We start from the raw sequence: 19301 nt of genomic DNA on the forward strand, positions 1-19301 counted from the left end.
AAGAGTTCGGAAATACAGGGCTTTAGTTGACACAGGTGCTCAGTGTACTTTATTGCCATCAAATTGCAAAGGGACAGAGTCCATATCTATTTTTGGAATCACTGGTGGATCTCAAGAGTTAACTAAGATACAAGCTGAGATCAGTTTAACTGGTAAAGAGTGGAAGACACATACTATTGTAACTGGTCCTGATGCGCCTTGCATTCTGGGAATTGACTTTTTGAGACAAGGTTGTTTCAAAGATCCTAAAGGTCATAAATGGGCTTTTGGAATAGCATCTGTAGAGATTGAGGATGATAAATTGAAATTGTCTGTTAGACCTGAACTTTCTGATGAATCTGCAGTTGTGGGACATCATGACATAGAGGACCTGGAAGTGCCAATTGCAACTCAAACTGTTCATCATAGGCAGTACAGAACTAACCGTGACTCTTTGTTGCCCATTCATCAGCTGATTCGTCAGTTGGAGAGTCAGGCTGTCATCGAGAAAGCTCATTCACCTTTCAACAGTCCCATCTGGCCTGTGCGTAAACCTACAGGCGACTGGAGACTGACAGTTGACTTTCGTGCCCTCAACGAGGTGACGCCACCCATGAGTGCAGCTGTGCCGGACATGCTGGAACTCCAGTACGAGCTGGAATCGAAGGAGGCTAAATGGTATGCAACCATAGACATTGCTAATGCTTTCTTCTCTATTCCCATAGCAAAGGAGTGCAGGCCTCAGTTTGCATTCACCTGGAGAGGAATCCAGTACCAGTTCAACCGTTTGCCTCAGGGGTGGAAACACAGCTCAACCATCTGTCACTCAGTCATCCACAATGCACTGGAGAAAGGTAAAGCTCCAGAGCACATCCAGTACATCGACGACATCATTGTGTGGGGCCAAACTGCTAAGGAAGTCTTCGAGAAAGGTAACAAAATCATTGACATTCTGTTGCAAGCAGGTTTTGCCATTAAGAGAGACAAGGTCAAAGGACCTGCCAGAGAAATTCAGTTTCTGGGAGTGCGGTGGCAGGATGGTCGCCGTTACATTCCTCAGGATGTGATTGACAAGGTCTCTACCATGGCAGTTCCCACCAGTAAGAAGGACACACTTTCTTTTCTTGGTGTGGTGGGATTTTGGAGACTACACATTCCTGGTTTCAGTCAGATTGTCAAACCTCTGCATGATGTGACTCGTAAGAGAAACAATTTCGAGTGGGGACCTGAACAACAAGCAGCCTTTGATCAGATCAAACGAGAAGTAGTCCATGCAGTGGGCTTGGGTCCTGTGAGATCTGGTCCGGACATTAAAAACATTCTGTACACGGCTGCCAGTGATAATGGTCCAACTTGGAGTCTCTGGCAGAGAGCTCCAAATGAGACACGTGGTCGTCCACTTGGTTTCTGGGGACGTTGTTACAGAGGTTCAGAGACAAATTACACCGCAACTGAGAAAGAGATTCTAGCAGCCTATGAGGGAGTGAAAGCAGCTTCTGAAGTGATTGGAACTGAGTCACAATTACTTTTAGCTCCTAGACTGCCAGTTCTAAACTGGATGTTCAAAGGCAAAGGTTCATCACCGCATCATGCCACAGATGCAACCTGGTCTAAATGGATGGCTTTGATAACCCAGCGAGCACGAATGGGTAATCTTGACCGACCTGGTCTGGTGGAGGTGATCACCAACTGGCCAGAAGGCACAGACTGTTCCAAACCTCCGGAGGAGAAAATAACTCGTGCTGAGGAAGCTCCTCCCTATGGTGATCTCTCTGATCAGGAAAAGAACTATGCTTTGTTCACAGACGGTTCCTGTCGTCTTGTTGGGAACAAGCGAAGATGGAAGTCAGCAGTTTGGAGTCCAACCAGGAGAGTTACCGAAACGAAAGATGGCGAAGGAGAATCCAGTCAGTTCGCTGAGGTAAAAGCTGTTCAACTTGCTCTTGATGTGGCTGAACGTGAGAATTGGCCTATCCTTTACCTCTACACCGACTCGTGGATGGTAGCCAATGCTCTATGGGGTTGGCTGAAGGACTGGAAGAAGAATGGTTGGCAGAGGAAAGGAAAGCCTATTTGGTGTGCTGATCTATGGCAGGACATTGATGCACGGCTGGAGAAAACTCCAGTGAAGGTGCGGCACGTAGATGCACACATGCCTAAGAGCAGAGCAACTGAGGAGCATCAACACAACCAGAAGGCAGACCAAGCTGCTAAGATTGCTCAAGTTGATACCAACTCTGAACTTGACATTGACCTTGATTGGAAACACCGAGGTGAGCTGTTCTTAGCTCGGTGGGCCCATGACTCATCTGGACATCAAGGCAGAGATGGAACATACCGATGGGCTCGCGATAGGTCAATTGACTTGTCCATGGACGCTATCACCCAAGTCATCTATGACTGTGACATTTGTGCTGCTATTAAGCAGGCTAAGCGAATCAAGCCCTTATGGTATGGTGAGAGATGGTCAAAGTACAAGTATGGTGAAGCCTGGCAGATTGACTACATCACTTTACCTCGATCTCGTTCTGGCAAGCAGTATGTGCTAACGATGGTAGAAGCCAGCACTGGATGGTTGGAAACCTATCCAGTTCCACATGCTACTGCACGTAACACCATTGTTGGTTTGGAGAGACAAATCTTGTGGAGACATGGAACTCCAGAGAGAATTGAGTCAGACAATGGTACTCATTTCAAGAATAATCTTGTGAAAAACTGGGCCAAAGAGCATGGTATTGAATGGATCTATCACATACCCTACTATGCACCAGCTTCAGGGAAGATTGAACGCTACAATGGTTTGCTGAAAACCACCCTAAAAGCCATGGGGGGTGGAACTCTGAAAAACTGGGACAAACATTTAGCACAAGCTACCTGGTTGGTAAATAGTAGAGGTTCAGTAAACAGAGCAGGACCTGCACAATCAGATTTGGTCCAAACAGTAGACGGTGATAAAGTTCCTGTTGTACATGAGAAGAATCTGTTAGGGAAAACTGTTTGGGTATTTTCTCCTTCGGGCGAAGGGAAACCTGTCCGAGGGGTGGTATCTGCTGAGGGTCCTGGTCACACCTACTGGGTAATGCAGGAGAATGGTGAAATCCAGTGTATTCCACAGAGAAATTTAACCTTAGCTGAGAGAGTTTAAATTCAAGCTGTTAGGAGTTTTCTGTTCTAGGTAACATCGGCGCCCAACACTGAGAGAATCTACGATAGCATCTACAGTATGTGAGCACGAACCCAACATCACCTGGGAGTCCCTGTTCTGAGCTTTTGAATCACCTACATCTGATTGAAGTGTGAACTGAACTTGTATATATAGTTTTAGTGTAAATATTGGTTTAGATTAGATTAGATAATTCTCAGCGATACTCTGAGCGAAGTAGACAAGGGGTGGATTGTGCTAGTTTGAAGCAAGCTGGAATGTTTTGGTAACAGAACTAGATAACGGGCAGTGAAATGAAAAACAATTGTGTCTACTTCTCTCACAGTCACGCTGAGAACTCTGGGAAGAAGAAGAAAACATTCTCCATTTTGTTTCTCACTCTTGCTTTTGCCTTAGACCTGGTCACATCTCATTAACCCTGCTCCTACTAACCCTGCTCCCTAACCTCTTGGCTGCACCTCTTTTCTTCCTGAGAACTGGGGTAAGGTTGAGAGGGCTGGGGGGAGGTGTTGGGGTGGTTTGAGAGCCCCTCCTGGGGACTCAGGTTTCTGGGAGGGGAGTTGTGCTTTCATATCGTTTATCCTTTGTATATTTCTGTATATAATTGTATATAACTGTATATATTGTAAATAGCTGCTTGTAAATTCTGCTAGCTGTAAATAAATTGCTTCATCTATATTCCCAGAGGCCGTCTGAGTTAGCTGGGGCAAATACAAAGTGTGGGAGGGGCGGGGTAACCCCCAAACCATCACAGATTCAAATCTTCAGTAAGGGCTATAGGAAACATGGCAAGAAAAACTACAAGAGGCCAAGAAGCACCAAGCACTGACAGAGAAAGTGAGATTGAGAGATGAATTTACCATATGATAAGATGTTGGTTTGCAATAATATGGTAAACACCATAGAAAATTCAATCTATGTTGTACATAGATTTTTCTAGTAAGGGAAGTTGCATGTAGGAAATAAATTACTTGGTCATTGTATGTTAACAGAAGAAAGTTGCTTTGCTCATGAGCACTTTTTAATGGAAACAGCAAGAGACATACAGGTGTTTTTCAAAGACTTAGTTGATTCAGTTTAGTGCTGTGTAATGCTATTCATTGTCATAAGACTGATCTAGCCCCAATTTTAGTTCATATCTATTTTTACTCTGGAATTAGGAAATTAAACTATTTAAGAGCCTAATATTACTTATTCAAAGCAATGACTTGTGGTCAGACAGAAAAAAATATACAAATACCTTTCTTTTAAAAGCAAAAGGACTGTGCATAGAAAATAGTGCAGATGCTTTGGTCATTCTGCTCAGAGCAAAGGAGACCCTAAGCCCATTTCTGAGTCTGATAGCAATAACAGGTTTACAGCTATACAGCTTGCCAGAACAGATGCTACACCACTGGTGGTCATGGTGGCAAGAAAAAGACCTGGTCAGGCCAGCAAGATGGTCTGCTACTCAGAGTGTCAGGTCAGAGTCCCAGAAGGAGCAGTGTCACAGGGCAAGTATGCATGTAGGAAGCCCAGACTGCTATTCCTTAATGAGTCTGCAGCAGTGTGCCAATCTTTAGATTGGCATGAGTCAACCATTTGATTTTTAATCTCTTCCTGTGCATGCATAGTGACTATTCATGAGAGGATTACTGTGAAGTGCCCTGAAACTAAATGGTATGTTTAGGATCTTGTGGGTGCATGAGTAAAAGTGACATGCAAGCTTGGGTAGTAGAAGCAAGATGCAGCCTTATCCACATTTTCCCAAAATAAAAGATCAAATACTATTATCTGTATTTCTCCAAACTCATAATGCAGCATCAGCTCTAGAAATTCAACTGCTCTCGACAGTATGAAAGTGAAATACCTCACATGGGTGTCACTTCTTCAGAATCACCTTCTTATAGATAGGTCAAAACAATGGGAGCAACTGAAAACATAAGGTAAGAAAGTAAACAAGTCAGTGTCTGCTGCAGATCTAGTCTTTTTCAGTGTTCTAAAGCATGTGTCTGCCTGATCTTTACTTTAAGGCAATATAATACCCAGCTGTGTAACCCTGCAGGCTTACTGCTTGCCAAACTGAGCCTTGTGTGAAGCTGCAGTTCGATGTAGAACCGGGTACATCAGACTCACCCTTGTCTCCAGAGCACATTTCACAGTGCTTCACAGTTATGTACATATGGCCAACTAAACAAGATCCCTTCCTCTGAGGGTGAGGGGAATGGGCGGGTGGCATCTAACTACCAGCCTAAAGAAAGAGGAAAGTGAGTCACAGTCGTTAAATAGGTCACTGCCGCTTCATGTAAAAGCACTCTTCTAGTAATTAGGTTAACCTCTGAAATCAGTAACTGCTTGCGCTCAGATCTCCTCCTGTGCATGCTCTTTCTGCTCCAGATAAGCCATGGAAAGCAAGGGGGGAAGACTCCCTGTATAAAAACTGGTGTTTTCAGATGATAAGGGTAGGACTGTGGATTCTAGTGCTGGCTGATGGAATGTGTGGTTGCATTTTGTTTCGTGCATCTCTGTAGATTCTTTCTAAAATCCCCCAAACCCTCTGTAGATGCTGCATTGGCACCTGGTATTTGCTTCCCTTACAGGAAAACCTAAGCAGTTCAGCAAAAGGTGAAATCCCTTACTTCATTTTTATTTCAAATCCTGTCCTTGAAACAAAAGTTTCTGCTGGAAGGCAGAGCTCAAGCTAGTCTGTAGTGAGCAGGAGTTTATAGTATTAGACCTTCTTTCAGGGAGCACACAAGTTTCTGCTGGAAGGCAGAGCTCAAGCTAGTCTGTAGTGAGCAGGAATTTATAGTATTAGACCTTCTTTCAGGGAGCACACAAGTTTCTGCTGGAAGGCAAAGCTCAAGCTAGTCTATAGTGAGCAGGAGTTTATAGTATTAGACCTTCTATCAGGGAGTCTTTTCGACCCTAGACAGCATGGTCAAAACACTTTGGCCATCAAGGCCCCCAAACAAGACGTTTTACCTTTTGTTCTCCAAATCTTTAAACTATGTGGGGTATTCCCCAGGACCTGTCTCAAAGAGGAGGGAGGAGTATTATTTTTGTTGTGTTGTTGTGGCAAGTAGACTGCTGTCTGGAGACACTACCCTTGCAGGAAAATTGGTTATGGCTCAGTTTTGAGAAGTGAGTGTTTCTTCTGGTTTTAGTTACCATGTTAGGTTTTCATGAGAAAAGTAAAAAAACAACTCTCATTTCTAGTGTTCCTGTACTTCCCTGAGAACTCTGTCACAGCGACTTACTGAATGTGAAGCATGCTGCTGCTTCTGGGTTTTTTTCCCTCCCCCTCTAAAAAACAGTTGCTTTAGGACTGATTCTGGTAACCTGATAGCACAGGATGTATTTTTGCTGGAATATGGAGCCCACATAAACTGCACCATAAGCAAATTTCTTCATAATGGAAGGATTGGGAAGCTGCAGCTTGGCAGGTCATTTCACTGGCGTGAGGAGTTGTTTTAAGGTGAATTTTCCAGATGCTTTTTAACAGATCATATTGGAGACTTTTGTGAAAGATATTGGGAATATGCAGTTGTCACTGTTTGTGGAGCATCCCACCTGCAAAATGCTCTACATATGGAAAAGATTCTCCCTGCCTTACAGATACCACTTTATAACCTGACAGAAAAATTGCTGTCATTTGCCCTTCCCAACGTACATGCCTAATTTTCTGACAGTGCTATGTGAATCCAGAGGCTACTGCTCAAATAAAGTCTAATTTTTGCATGGTCTCAAATGCAGATTACAAATTCATTGCCTCCTTCTGAAAAGGTCATCTAAAAAAAAAAAATCCATTAATGAATTCATTAAATCAAATAATCATCCCTTTCTGACTGGGGCACACCAGTTGATACAGGGACACACGACAGGCAGACATGACTCTGCAGTGTGGCATAATGCAGACAGGGACTCTTCCAGTGATGGTCTTGAAAAGGAGCTGGAACAGAGCTTCAATCAGAGTTTCATCCCAGCTGAGCAAAAACTCTTCTAGATTATGCTAGCGTGAGATCAATCAAGCCAGCTGGATCCACTGCATGCAGAGTTCATCCTAGGACTCCTCTTCCATTTGAGTGTGTTGAGCCTGCACTCCAAAAGTTTTTCTTTTAAGTTATTTGCATTGGAAGTAATGTTTGGTAAAGAAGCCAGAGGCAAACTTAAATCCTTTGGGCACCCCTGAGGCATATATAGAAGACATAGATGTGAGAGAAGCTTCCCTAGGCTCCCCTGACAGTGGATATTTAGATTGTGCTCAGCTTTACCTCTGAAATAAAAGCAAAGGTAAAGCTTCAAAGTGTCTTTATGTCCTTATTCCCCCTGAGAGATGCTATCAATAGGAGTGTCAAATGAACTGGATAGATGCTGATACCACTAAGATTATAGCTGCTAACCAAACTCACCCAGGGGACAAGGCAGTGGCCATATGTCCCCAACGATCACAGGCTGTGCTTCAATCAGTAATCACCTTCCTGTCCTCTTACTGATATCCTGAGACACCTGGGCACCCAGCACCTCCTGTGATGAGAGGCTGGTAGTACCATCCTGAACACATGAGCCATGGCATGTGCTTTGCCAAAAGCCTTTCCAGGATGCCAAGCTGCTGATGCCTTTGCTAGCATTTCCTAACAGCCCTGAGAAAAACAATTCTTCTTAAGGCTTAGACTCATTCCTGCTATCAACAGGAGCTTCCATCCTGTCCTGCGTTTTCCAGAGAGTTTAAAACCTGTGAAGTTTGCCCTACAGGCTGAGGTGCTGGTGAATGCTCTGAACTATGCAGACCATGCAACCTCTGTCACCACATCATCCCGATGCAGGAGCTCCATTACAGCTCATCAAAGCTTCCAGACCATACAGTCTTGATCATGTTGTCATTACAGTATTATCTGTCCCCGAGATTTTGCAGAGTAGTGCACCTTCCACCAGCTCTTCCTCTTGCTGTAGCACACAAATGCACGTTGCACATGGCTGAGCTGTTTGTCAGGCTGTGCAGGGCAGGAATTTCTCCTGATAAGGTAAACCTTCATGTTCTGAAATGGAGCCTAGCCCTCCAGAAGGAAGGAAAGGAGATTCCCACTTTATTCCTTTCACTGGAAAGAATGCTGCACAGTGATCAGACTGAAGTAAACATGAGATAGAGGGCTGGAATGCAGCTCTTGCCTTATCAGCTACTGGCCCCTGCCTCAGGAACCCTCTGTCATCTCATCACATTTATGATGGGCTTACCAAGCATCAGAAAGGCTTCTGGGTTTTGTGCTTCTGCTGATAAATAACCTGTGTGATGATGAATGAGTTCTTTAAACTTACAGCACGTTGCTTCATTCATCTCCAAAACACTTAACAGGAATTTCACTGCTCCCTCTGGAAACTCCATCTTCATAAATTGCTTTAAGAGCCTTTCCTGAAAGGCTGTAGAGACGCAAGCCACATCTTCTTGTTATGTACAGATAATGTAATAACACTAACTCCAGATAATCGTTCCCTAGCTAAGTAGGCCAGACTTGCTCAAACTCGCACTGCTCAGGGTTGGTTTGCCCTGGACCTGGGTAGCAGGATTGTTGCTTCCCAAACAGAATAAGCAGCAAGGTGTCCATAACAGAGCTTGTGATATGCTGTACACTCTGTACTAGCGCAAAACAACACAATTCCTTCTGATGTGGGAATCAGACAGATGTGCTAGATCAGCATGGAGGGGAGTATGTTGTTCAGAGTGAGAGAGAATTAAAAGGCAAGATGCATGCATACATTGAAAAATGCATGTAGTACTTATTCTTTACCATTCCGTGTATTCAGGATTGACCCTTTCATGTAAAGCGTTCACTGATGATGGGAGTTAAGTGGAAGATGAAATTCAGTGATGAGAAACTCATTCTCTGTATCCCCTGGTTTGTATAACTGAGCTACCTATGCAGAATGCTGGGTGCTGAATTACTTACTGCTGCCTAGGAAGGGGATTTGGGGATCACTGAGGCTAATTCTCTGAAAATGGTTACATTAGCCTCAGAGTCAAAATGTCCCTAAGAAAAGAGAGTGACACAGAAAACATCATTGTTTCACTGTATATATTTATCATCCACCTACACTGTGGTTATTGCAGGTAGTTCTGTTCCCTTGTATCAAAAGATGTACTTGAATGAGAGAAGCATCAAGAAAGAGAGATGAGATGCTCAGAGGCATTGAATGGGAGAGGAAAGTAAAGATATTGCTATTTTGGGGCTAAAAAAAGTGAGAAAAAAAGAAAATTGTGAGGAGATATGCAAAGAAGCAGGGAAGAAGATATGTGGGAAACACTTTTTCATTACATCTTATATCTGAACAACTGTCATCAGATTTAAGTCAATAGACAGAGCACAATTATGCCATGGAATTCTTTCTTGCTGGATGTCAAAGGCAACCAGAAGAATGAACAAACATGTAATAGGAGATTGGGAAGTTGATAGGAACAGTTGAATTGAGACCTATTCATGCCCCAATCCAGATGCCACCTCTTGCTCCATTAAAACCCTACCTGCTGATTGCTGGAAGCTGGAAAGCTGTATCAGAGAAAGCATCATGCTGTCCATGCTACTTCTACTCTAAGGGTCTGCTATGATTCATGATAAGAAATAGGGTGCTGGATCAGGCCAACTGATACAGATAGCCATGCAGAAGCACAGGTCATGTTTTCTTAAGTCGTCAGAAATGATAGTAAACTCATTTAATCACCAGAAGTGATTTTTTTTTTTTGATGCCTGTTTTTCTTACCAGGTGCTTTTCCTCCCCTCCCCCCTGTTTGGCTATGCAGAACAAATATTAGCAACTAATCATCAGGGTCCTTCATTTACACCCTAGCTACAGTGGCATTCCTTATAACGAGGACAAGCTATTGCTTCAGTCAAGGTGGGAATGTGAAACTTTTTGAAGCTGATGACCTCTTGTTCTTCAGAAGCAAAAGTATCATTCTGTTTAGATGAATGCTGGGTGGCCCTCATGTGGTTTTGCTGCAAGAAAAGCTCCCAGCAAAGGAGACTGAGGCACTTTTAGAAGTGGAGTGAAAAAGCAGTAGCTTTTAGAATCATAGAATCAACCAGGTTGGAAGAGACCTCCAAGATCATCCAGCCCAACCTAGCACCCAGCCCTAGCCAGTCAACTAGACCATGGCACTAAGTGCCTCACCCAGGCTTTTCTTCAACACCTTGAACACCCTGGGCAGCCCATTCCAATGCCAATCACTCTCTCTGTCAACAACTTCCTCCTAACATCCAGCCTATACTTCCCCCAGCACAACTTGAGACTGTGTCCCCTTGTTCTGTTGCTGGTTGCCTGGCAGAAGAGACCAACCCCCACCTGGCTACAACCTCCCTTCAAGTAGTTGTAGACAGCAATGAGGTCTGCCCTGAGCCTCCTCTTCTCCAGGCTCCATTTTGTTCCAATGCAGCAAAGCATTTCCTTTTTCCATTTTAAGATGAATGAACTTTTGACAACCCCTCTGGGCTCTGCATACCACTTGATAGTCAGAGTGTCAGTGCCCAGCAGGTACTGTCTTTACAGAAACTTTGCTTCAGAGCAAGGGAAGTGAATGTTGGCACCTGAGAGGGTCCTGACTTTTTCCTAAGGCCATGAAACAGTTAAGCACATGCAGGTCTTTGCATGTATTTATAGACACCTAGAATACATGCACACACAGAGTCATATATGTAATGTCATCAAATGGGTTACAACTCTTTAAGCAAAAGTTGCAAAACTGGATCTGTATGACACTTGCCAAAAATGTTCATTTTTACAGTTTCTTGTGTAATTTTTACCAAATGTTTTTAAAGAGTCCTCTTTTAATTCTTACCAAATATTTACAATTGCCTAAGGTGGTTTATTTCAGTAAGTGATCACATAGGTGTGTTTATTAAGTAGATTTCCCTACAGTGTAGTAGAAACTTTTGTCTCTATTGGTGAGTTTTCACCTGTGGTTAAAAAAGCATTCTTCTTCTGTATAAGCTTCTCCTACACAAAGTTTTCACTTGCTTTCATTTAAAGTTAAGGAAGGTAAAATATTTGGGGCTCTTGGCAGCTGCTTCTGCTGCTTTTTGGTTTTAGTGTATTACTTTATTTTTATTGATGGCTTATTAGTACTGTAGTGGTGCTGAGAGCCTCCCCATGATGATGATAACTACACTTTAAAGCTTGCTTTACAAACAGATGAGTTGGTACTACGTCTTCCACCAAGACCTTACAATCCCAGCACACAGTCAAGCAATATGGAGTCAGGAAGAGCAACGTAATAAAACTGCACCCAGGCTCTGAGGTGTATTTTGTGAGCAGATGCAGCCATGGTGGATTTTAAACAACTGCAGGCAAAGAGAGCTTGAAGAACTGAGATGTGCATGCTTTGGACACCAGTATATCCATCCTGGGGCATTCCTCAGGCAAAGCCTTTTGCCAACCCAGCCAATAACTGGGTTCTAGAGGAGGCTTACTTGTATGTTCAGACAGTGTACCTGGGGTGTGTGAGCAGTTCCCCAGCTTAGCACCCAGCACCTGGTCTGGCAGCTGCAGGTGATGAGGTGATGGCCACCTCACAGTGAGTCACCCCTCTTTCAGGGACATGGACCTAGGCTGGCAGGACAAGGTACAGCCAACACCCAGGCTGGAAGCCCAGGTGCATTTCTGGTCTATGCTTCTCCTAGTCAGTCAGGACTGGGTTAGAGATCACTTGTACCAAGTTAAAGCACACACATTCATGGGTCTCAATGGGTTGCACCCACAAGTGCTGAAAGAACTGTCTGAGATTGTTGCTGAGCCTCTCTCCATCATTTTTGAAAAGTCATGGAGAACAAGGGAGGTGCCTGATGACTGGGAGAAAGCCAGTGTCATTCCAGTCTTCAAAAAAGGCAAGAAGGAAGACCCAGACAGCTACAGAGCAGTTAGCCTCACCTCCATCCCTGGAAAGGTAATGGAGCAGCTCATTCTGGAGCACATCTCTAGCTACATGGAATAAAAGAGGGTTATCAGGTGTTGCCAACATGGATTTACCAAGGGAAGATCTTGCTTGACTAACCTGATAGTCTTCTGTGATACCATGACCAAATGGGTAGACAAAGGAAAGGCTGTGGATGCCATATACCTTGACTTTAGCAAGGCTTTTGATACTGCCTCCCATTACACCCTCACAGAACAGCTCAGGAGATGTGGCATAGACAGCTGGTCTGTAAGTGACTGCTCAACAACAGAGTCCAGAGAGTTGTCATCAGTGGCACAGAATCCAGGTGGAGGCCTCTACCAGTGGTGTTCCCCAGGGATCAGTACTGGGTCCAGTTTTGTTCAATGTCTCTCTGGATGAGGGCTCTGAGTGCACCCTCAGCAAGTTCACTGATGATACAAACCTGAGGGGTGGCTGAGACCCCCCAGGCTGTGCTGCCATCCAACAAGATCTGGACAGGCTGAGAGCTGGACAAAGGCTAACCACATCAAGTTCAATAAGGACAGGTGCAGGGGTCCTGCATCTGGGGAGGAATAACAATAGACACCAATACAGGCTGGGAGCTGTCCTGGTGGACTGCAAGTTCTGCGTGGGCCAGCAATGTGCCCTTGTGGCCAAGAGAGCCAGTGGCATCCTGTGGTGCATCAGGAAAAGTGTGGCCAGCAGGGCTAGATTCTTCTCCCCTCCTACTCTGCCCTTGTGAGACCACACCTGGAATACTGTGTCCAGTTTCTGGCTCCCCAGTTCAAGAGAGACAGAGACCTGCTGGAAAGAGTCCAGCAGAGAGCAACAAGGATGATACACTTAATGGGTGGTAAAATCAGCAAGCAAAAGCATACTCTGCAGTGGACTCAGCAGATAATACTGGGACTAGGGGGAGCAGTATTATATTGTTTTATGTCAGATGTTTTGTTTATAATCTGGCCATGACTTATGCCTCTTCATGAGAAAAACTAAAACAAGAACACATCCATATTCAGTCCATGAAATTCTCTAAGGCAAATCTGAACGAGCATGAAAAGTTAACGATTCTTTCTGGTTCACTAATGAATGCCTTGGGAAGGAATTAATTCCATTATTTGCAACAACTATTCATACTATATTAAGGATGAAATCCAAGCGAGCTCAGCAAATTACTGGAAGCAAGGGGTAAACTGGTATGTTACATGTATAGTTTGCTTACAGTGTTTGTATTAGCAGCCTCACGTGGTGCAAAAGCCAATTTGTTGGCATAGGCTTTGTTATGGTATGTTTCCTTTGGCTGTTAGGAATTGTCCTGCAATTCACATCATGCCAGTAAAGAAAAAAGGACCCTACCTGAAGTATTGCTGTTGTGATATGGTATTTGCATTGCTGATAAACAGGAAAATATTTGCTCATCATAGAATCAACCAGGTTGAAAGAGATCTCCAAGATCATCACAGTATCACAGTATCATCAGGGTTGGAAGAGACCTCACAGATCATCAAGTCCAACCCTTTACCACAGAGCTCAAGGCTAGACCATGGCACCAAGTGCCACCAGTCCAACCTAAGTTGAACATCTTAGTGTAAGGCCATCCAGAAGCAATAAGTTGCTGTAACATGTGTTTTAAGGCTAAAATCTGAAAAAATTATGTGTAATAGAGGAATCATGTTGTGCATTGTTCTTTTTCACATGTTCACTCTCTTATGCCCTCTTGGCAGAATCTCCTGGCTCTGTGTGGGAGCTGTGGTGCTGAAGTCTGGAGCTTTATACTTATCTAGGTCTGCTACCTGTACCTTCTCACCATCCAACTGAGTCATGTTTTCACATGGTCCCAGCAAACCCATTGTCTTTCTGCTGTCTCACACAGACATTTAATTTCTAGGTTATACACTTAAGCAGCATTGCTCAGAGTCTTCTTTAAAAACTCCATCTGGAAAGGAGGAAAAGTTCTCTTCCTTCCACAAAACACAGCATATTAATTTTCCAGAATAAGCTCTTTCTGTGTATCATTTGGTTTAAAAAAAGAATAATCTTCTGCAGACAGAAAGAGTGAAGGTTCCTGGTTTGAAAAATGCATTTTGTACTCTGTGCTTTTGGAAGGGATTTTTATTGGGTTTTTTTCTGCTCAATTGTTTTGTTTTTGTTAGTGGAGAAGAATTCAAAGGAATGAAATTAAGCCTATGAACTAGTACCAGTAATCACATTAAGCATGGGAGAACTGAACTAGCAATTTCCCCCAGCTGTAGGTGGTTTGTGAGCTGCCAAGCGGTAAATCCATTGCCACCTACCACAGAAAGTCCTGTTGCCTGATTTCCCTTCCCTCTGCCTTGGGATTTGCTTTGCATTCAGTAGATTGTTTCAAATCCTTGCCTGCATTCTGTACGAAGGCCACAGTCCAAGAACAGCCAAGGGTTTCCTCCTTCGCAGTCACTGACCAGGGCCAGGTCTTTCAGCATTATGCATGCTTCAGGGGACATGCACAAAGAAGTGATCAGGTGCTGGGGACCCTCCTGTGTCACTGAACTCAGAATATAGGTCATTTGCCCTTCAGCTGCCTTCGAAACAGTAAGGGGGAAGAAGAGGAGAAAATAAACTTGTTTCTCTCTTCTGATTATCAACACTGGCACAAACCCAGCAAGGGAGTGAAAAGATCCCTCTCTTACAAGCTGCCAAATACCCGTGTTCAGATTATTGGATGTTTAATCATTCTTCTCCTGTGAGTTCTTTACTGCTTGAGCTCTTAAGAGATGTGTGTGCATGAGTAGTGCTGGGGCAAGCAGAAGCGGTGCTGAGGCAGATCTCTTGCTAATACACCAGAGCACAATGGCCTTGGAGCACTCCTGCTGCCTTTCTAAGCAAAACCACAGCGATGTAGAAAAGACCTTTCTCTACCCTGGCTTCTATTTTCTCAGTAATCCCGCAAATGGGGGGCGGGGGGGAGGGGTTCTTCCCTTATACACACACACACACGGCTCCCCAGCCGCCCTACGAAGAGAAACCTCTTTGAAAAGGAGGGTTTGTACTTGGCATGTGACATAGTAACACGAGCATAATAAACAAGAGTGGCTGTCCCCATAAATAATAAAAGGAATGTTTCTCCTCACATGGCAGCTTTTCAGAGGAGAAAAGTCAAGGAATAGGTAGTCCTGCTCTAACGCACACATCACAAGTTCTAATCCCCACTGCTGCTGTTTTGTTTGGCAAGCTACCAGCTGGTGAAGCAGGGGGTGCCTCTCTGCTCTGCATGCCCTCATAACGTTTATTCTGTTTATCTGTTGTGTTTTGTGCTTGCTGAAAACCAGAAGGTTCCTTAAAATCGCTGTTGTGTTTCTACCCTCTGTCTGCAGCGTTTTACATTCTCCCCACGATGGAGCCACGCTCTGCTGGCAACGAACTTGGACTCACAATACCAGCTCAGAGGTGAAAATAGACCGTGCTCAGCTAACATCTTTCTGATTTATGTTCTCCACAAAGGTGATGAGCTTTTGATACAAGTGAGTAACTATCACTGGAAAATGTTTCTGATGTCGTTTCAGCTGCTTATGTAAGAACATGAAGCTTTCTCACCATCGGGGTGATTCACTGGCACATCAGAATTTCCCCTTTCTGGCAGCTCAGTTCAGACTTTGAATCTATTGTAGTTGGCTTCAGTCTTGAGAGCCATGTGTGAGCTACTGCAGTAGCTGAGAACACATGCAAATTATGTTTTTCTTCTGGTAGAGATTGCAACATTAATACAACAGCAGAGAGGCTTGTGCAGAGAGTATCGTAAGTAATTTAGCTTAAATGAATGCTGGAATTACTCAAGGCACTGCATTGCTTGGCTCCAAGCAGTCTATTTGCAGCCAGATATGTAGAGTACCCTCTGGCCAAAGCCTGGCCTTTCAAAAATGGAAAGCAGGAAAAACAATATGATCTTCTTTTAAAGAAGCATGTTGGAATGATCTGTGGGGTTAAATATACCTAGACAGTCCTCCATGACATAGCTCCAATAATCTTGGGAGCAAACAGTCTGTTTATAGAGAGCCCTGAGCTGGGGAAAGAGATAATGAAATGTGCTCATGTATTATTGTCAAGTGCTCTGAATGGTACAGGCAAGCTAAGTGCATACAGTATTATCTTGCATAATTATTGGGTCACTGTACTGTAAACTAAGTGGTTACTATACTTAGCCATACTACTGCGCTCACTGCCTGATTAAGGATTAGATCCAGCTCTCAGTCAAACAGGGCTGTATTTACACTGAGTTCAAAGGACAGAATAAAGACTTAGCCATCAGTGCCTAGATGATTCTGTAATTCTTCTTGGGGTGCCCTTTTTTTCTGAATAGCTGAGATGGATGTGGTGACAAAATAGCGATGGGCATTTCTAATAATAGCAGGAGGGATGCTGTGGGGTGTCTGGGGAGCACTGTGCTGCCTTTGCCAGGGAATCCAGGGCTGGAAGACACAGCAAGACAGCAGGTGGAGAAACCCAAACAGTTGAATTGGTGGATCTGAGAGAGAACTGGTATGAACTATGAAGTAGACTATGTCACAGCTACTGCATACTCTGCATGGATCAGAAACCCCAGATGACCTCACCCAGGCAACAAGAGTGTGTTTCTCATGCATTCCTTGAAGTGTGAGAATCACATTGAGGTTAGCATGTGAGAGACAACTTCTACCAGAGCTATATAAGAGATGAAGAAACAGGCCATCTGGGTACTCAGATTTAAAGATGTCCCTGACAGGCAAGAGCTTGCATTCTCTGCAAGGGGAAAAGCTGAAGGAGTTCATTTTGTTATGGATACTTTCAGAACTGTAGCACATTTAAGAGTTCCAAAGTGTTTGTGCAGTTGAATTAGTTATGGAGAACGGTGGAGACCCCAAAGATAGCCCAAGGCAATTAGTTAACAAACCTCATACAAAACCATACAACTGCCAGGAGTTTAGCAAGCTATTTGTAGTGACATTGGACTGTGCGGAGGTCGAGAAGAGAGACTGTGAAAACAAAGAGTGAAAGAAGAAAAAGAAGCAACAATTACAGACTGATCAAGATGAGACAGAAGCAAAGCCTGGGAACTGAGATACAGAAATGGGAAGTAGAAAACATGTCAGCAAGAAATAAAGTTGTGAGCACAAGATAAATGAGAGAAGGGAGAATGAAAATCAAATCAGTATTTGTGTTGGTTAAAGAAAGAATATGCAGCCTGAGCCTTGGGAAATATACACGAGGAGAGTATAAATGAAATAGAAAACTTATGTAAAGGACGTAGAGTGAGAAATCACTGAACATCAACATGGCCAAGGAAATATCTTTCCAGAATATTAGTGGCAGTATTTCCTCTTAGCTGACAGCTGAAAATGGGCTAGATTTTTGTATTCTTATTGCCTTTGCCCAATGCCACCACTATAGCAGCACTACAGCAGGCCCCTACCAGCATGCCATATAAGATCAAATACAGAGATCAATAGGAGTGTAGGCTTTATTTGTATACCTGATCACTGATGTATTAGCAGTGCTCTTCAAGTCTCAGAGAAACACTCAGAATTACTAGATCATAAGGTCAGCTTCAAAAGATTCCTCATAACTGAAGCTTCTTTCAGTTCTGGTTTCATGGGAAAATGTAGTAACAAACCCTGAACACTAAGGATTTCCTGTGTATGCAACCATCCTCCCCAAGGCAGTCACTGAATGTATAGCATCAGGTGACTGCTGTAATAGAGAATTTCCTCTGCCACTTGTGCTTGCCCTGTCAGATGTCTGCCAACCAAACAGCTTGACATAAGGAGGAAGTGGTAATGCCCTCTGTAGAAAGAAGAGGTGGTGAATGTGCTTTAGGTAACAGATAAAGGATCTTTAACACCTCCTGACATCTGATACATCTCTAATGCCACTTTCATAGAAGAAAATGCAAAAGGAGTCATGCATGAGACATCAGATTCTTTTACCCATGTGTGTTTTAAGCTCTGTAAGAATATGTTTTCCTAAAGATTTAATGGTTGGCAAACAATGTGGGGGGAAAAAAGAAAAATAAAAAGCCAAGTTCTGACATGCAACCTTAGAAAAACATCAGTAAGAAATTTACCCTTCATATGACCTGAAGAGCCAGGAGTGGAAGTAGAGGCTTAACCCATTCACCTCCCATCCTGTTCAGACTGGGACAGAAGCAGCTGGCCTGGCTGCAGGCATGCATACATATGTGGAAAGTAGCCTTTGCTGCATGACAATGCAGAGTGTGTTACAGCTCGCCCCTTATTGTTGGACTTGGACTGACTGAACCTTGTGTACTGATACAGTGTTGTGAAATACTGTAGTAGGAGTGCTTCTCTACCTTTCTTTCTCTCTCTCTTTTCCCCCCAGCATTAAGAATGCTAGTGTAGTCCTTGGGAACCCAAAAGTATGTAAAATTTACAGTAGAAAAATTCATCTTTTGACTAGAGTGAGCCTGTCCACTTCTCATAACTAGCAGCTGGTTTTAATTCCTTGCATGTGTTTACCTGCATCACAGATGGCTAGTTATGGAAAAGGTAGTTTGGCTTTTGAGACTACGAGGTGCAGCTTTGTAACAGCTTTACCAAAGCCTGAGGTATACTAGCAAAAAGCACTTCCAAAGCAGCTCTATCGTGAGTTTTTATCACTTTTTGAAGAGATGAAGTCTGCCTTATGTATTTGAGATTAAGAAATTCCCTATTTCACAGGACTGTTTGCTTTTTCACTTCAAGTCCATCCTGTGTATACAACCAGAACACTGAACGAGATGTCATTAGGACTATGTAGTTACTAGAAACTTGCTACAGGTCAGAAAATCTCACAAGAAGATGAGTTAGGTGTTTCTCCTGAGCAATCTTCACATTTTTCCTTCTGGAGCGGTTGGAATACACAGAAGTCTCCTCATAGAATGTTAAGGTGAAGTCTAAATGAATACTTCAACAAACAGAACTTTGGCTTTGGGAGTTTTGATCTGTGGTAAGCTCACACATTAAACAAGTTGTCTTGAGTCAATAATCTTTTCTTCTGAATCTTTATAGGGCTGGTCTGAGTCGAGGGAATTAAATTACGCTTGCAGTCTAAACCTGCAGTGTGTGCATGCAAGGTAGAGGGAGACTGTGAAGGGAAGGAGTTGTACATTCAGTAACCTTTGTGTATTTATTTATTAAGCATGCTAGCTCTTGTGCTATTTGATGGGAAGGAATGCCTGAACAAAAAGCTACGAGGTGGCTCAAGTTTTAAAAAAAAAAAAAAGCTAGAATGTTTTGAAAGCCTCCC

The 19301-nt window shown here is 43.5% G+C and overlaps 1 long non-coding RNA gene across 6 annotated transcripts in view; it reads left to right on the top strand.

Annotated features, from left to right (window-relative positions):
• Positions 1-19301, top strand: part of LOC135183364 (uncharacterized) — a 62479-nt gene that overhangs the window by 23838 nt on the left and 19340 nt on the right. For all 6 annotated transcript variants that reach the window (XR_010305530.1, XR_010305533.1, XR_010305531.1 and 3 more), the window contains one exon: positions 15398-15544. This is a non-coding gene — a long non-coding RNA (uncharacterized LOC135183364). The remainder of the gene's footprint in view (positions 1-15397; positions 15545-19301) is intronic.

This window comes from Pogoniulus pusillus, chromosome 18 (genome assembly GCF_015220805.1).
Source record: "Pogoniulus pusillus isolate bPogPus1 chromosome 18, bPogPus1.pri, whole genome shotgun sequence".
In the NCBI taxonomy this organism is placed as follows: domain Eukaryota; kingdom Metazoa; phylum Chordata; class Aves; order Piciformes; family Lybiidae; genus Pogoniulus; species Pogoniulus pusillus.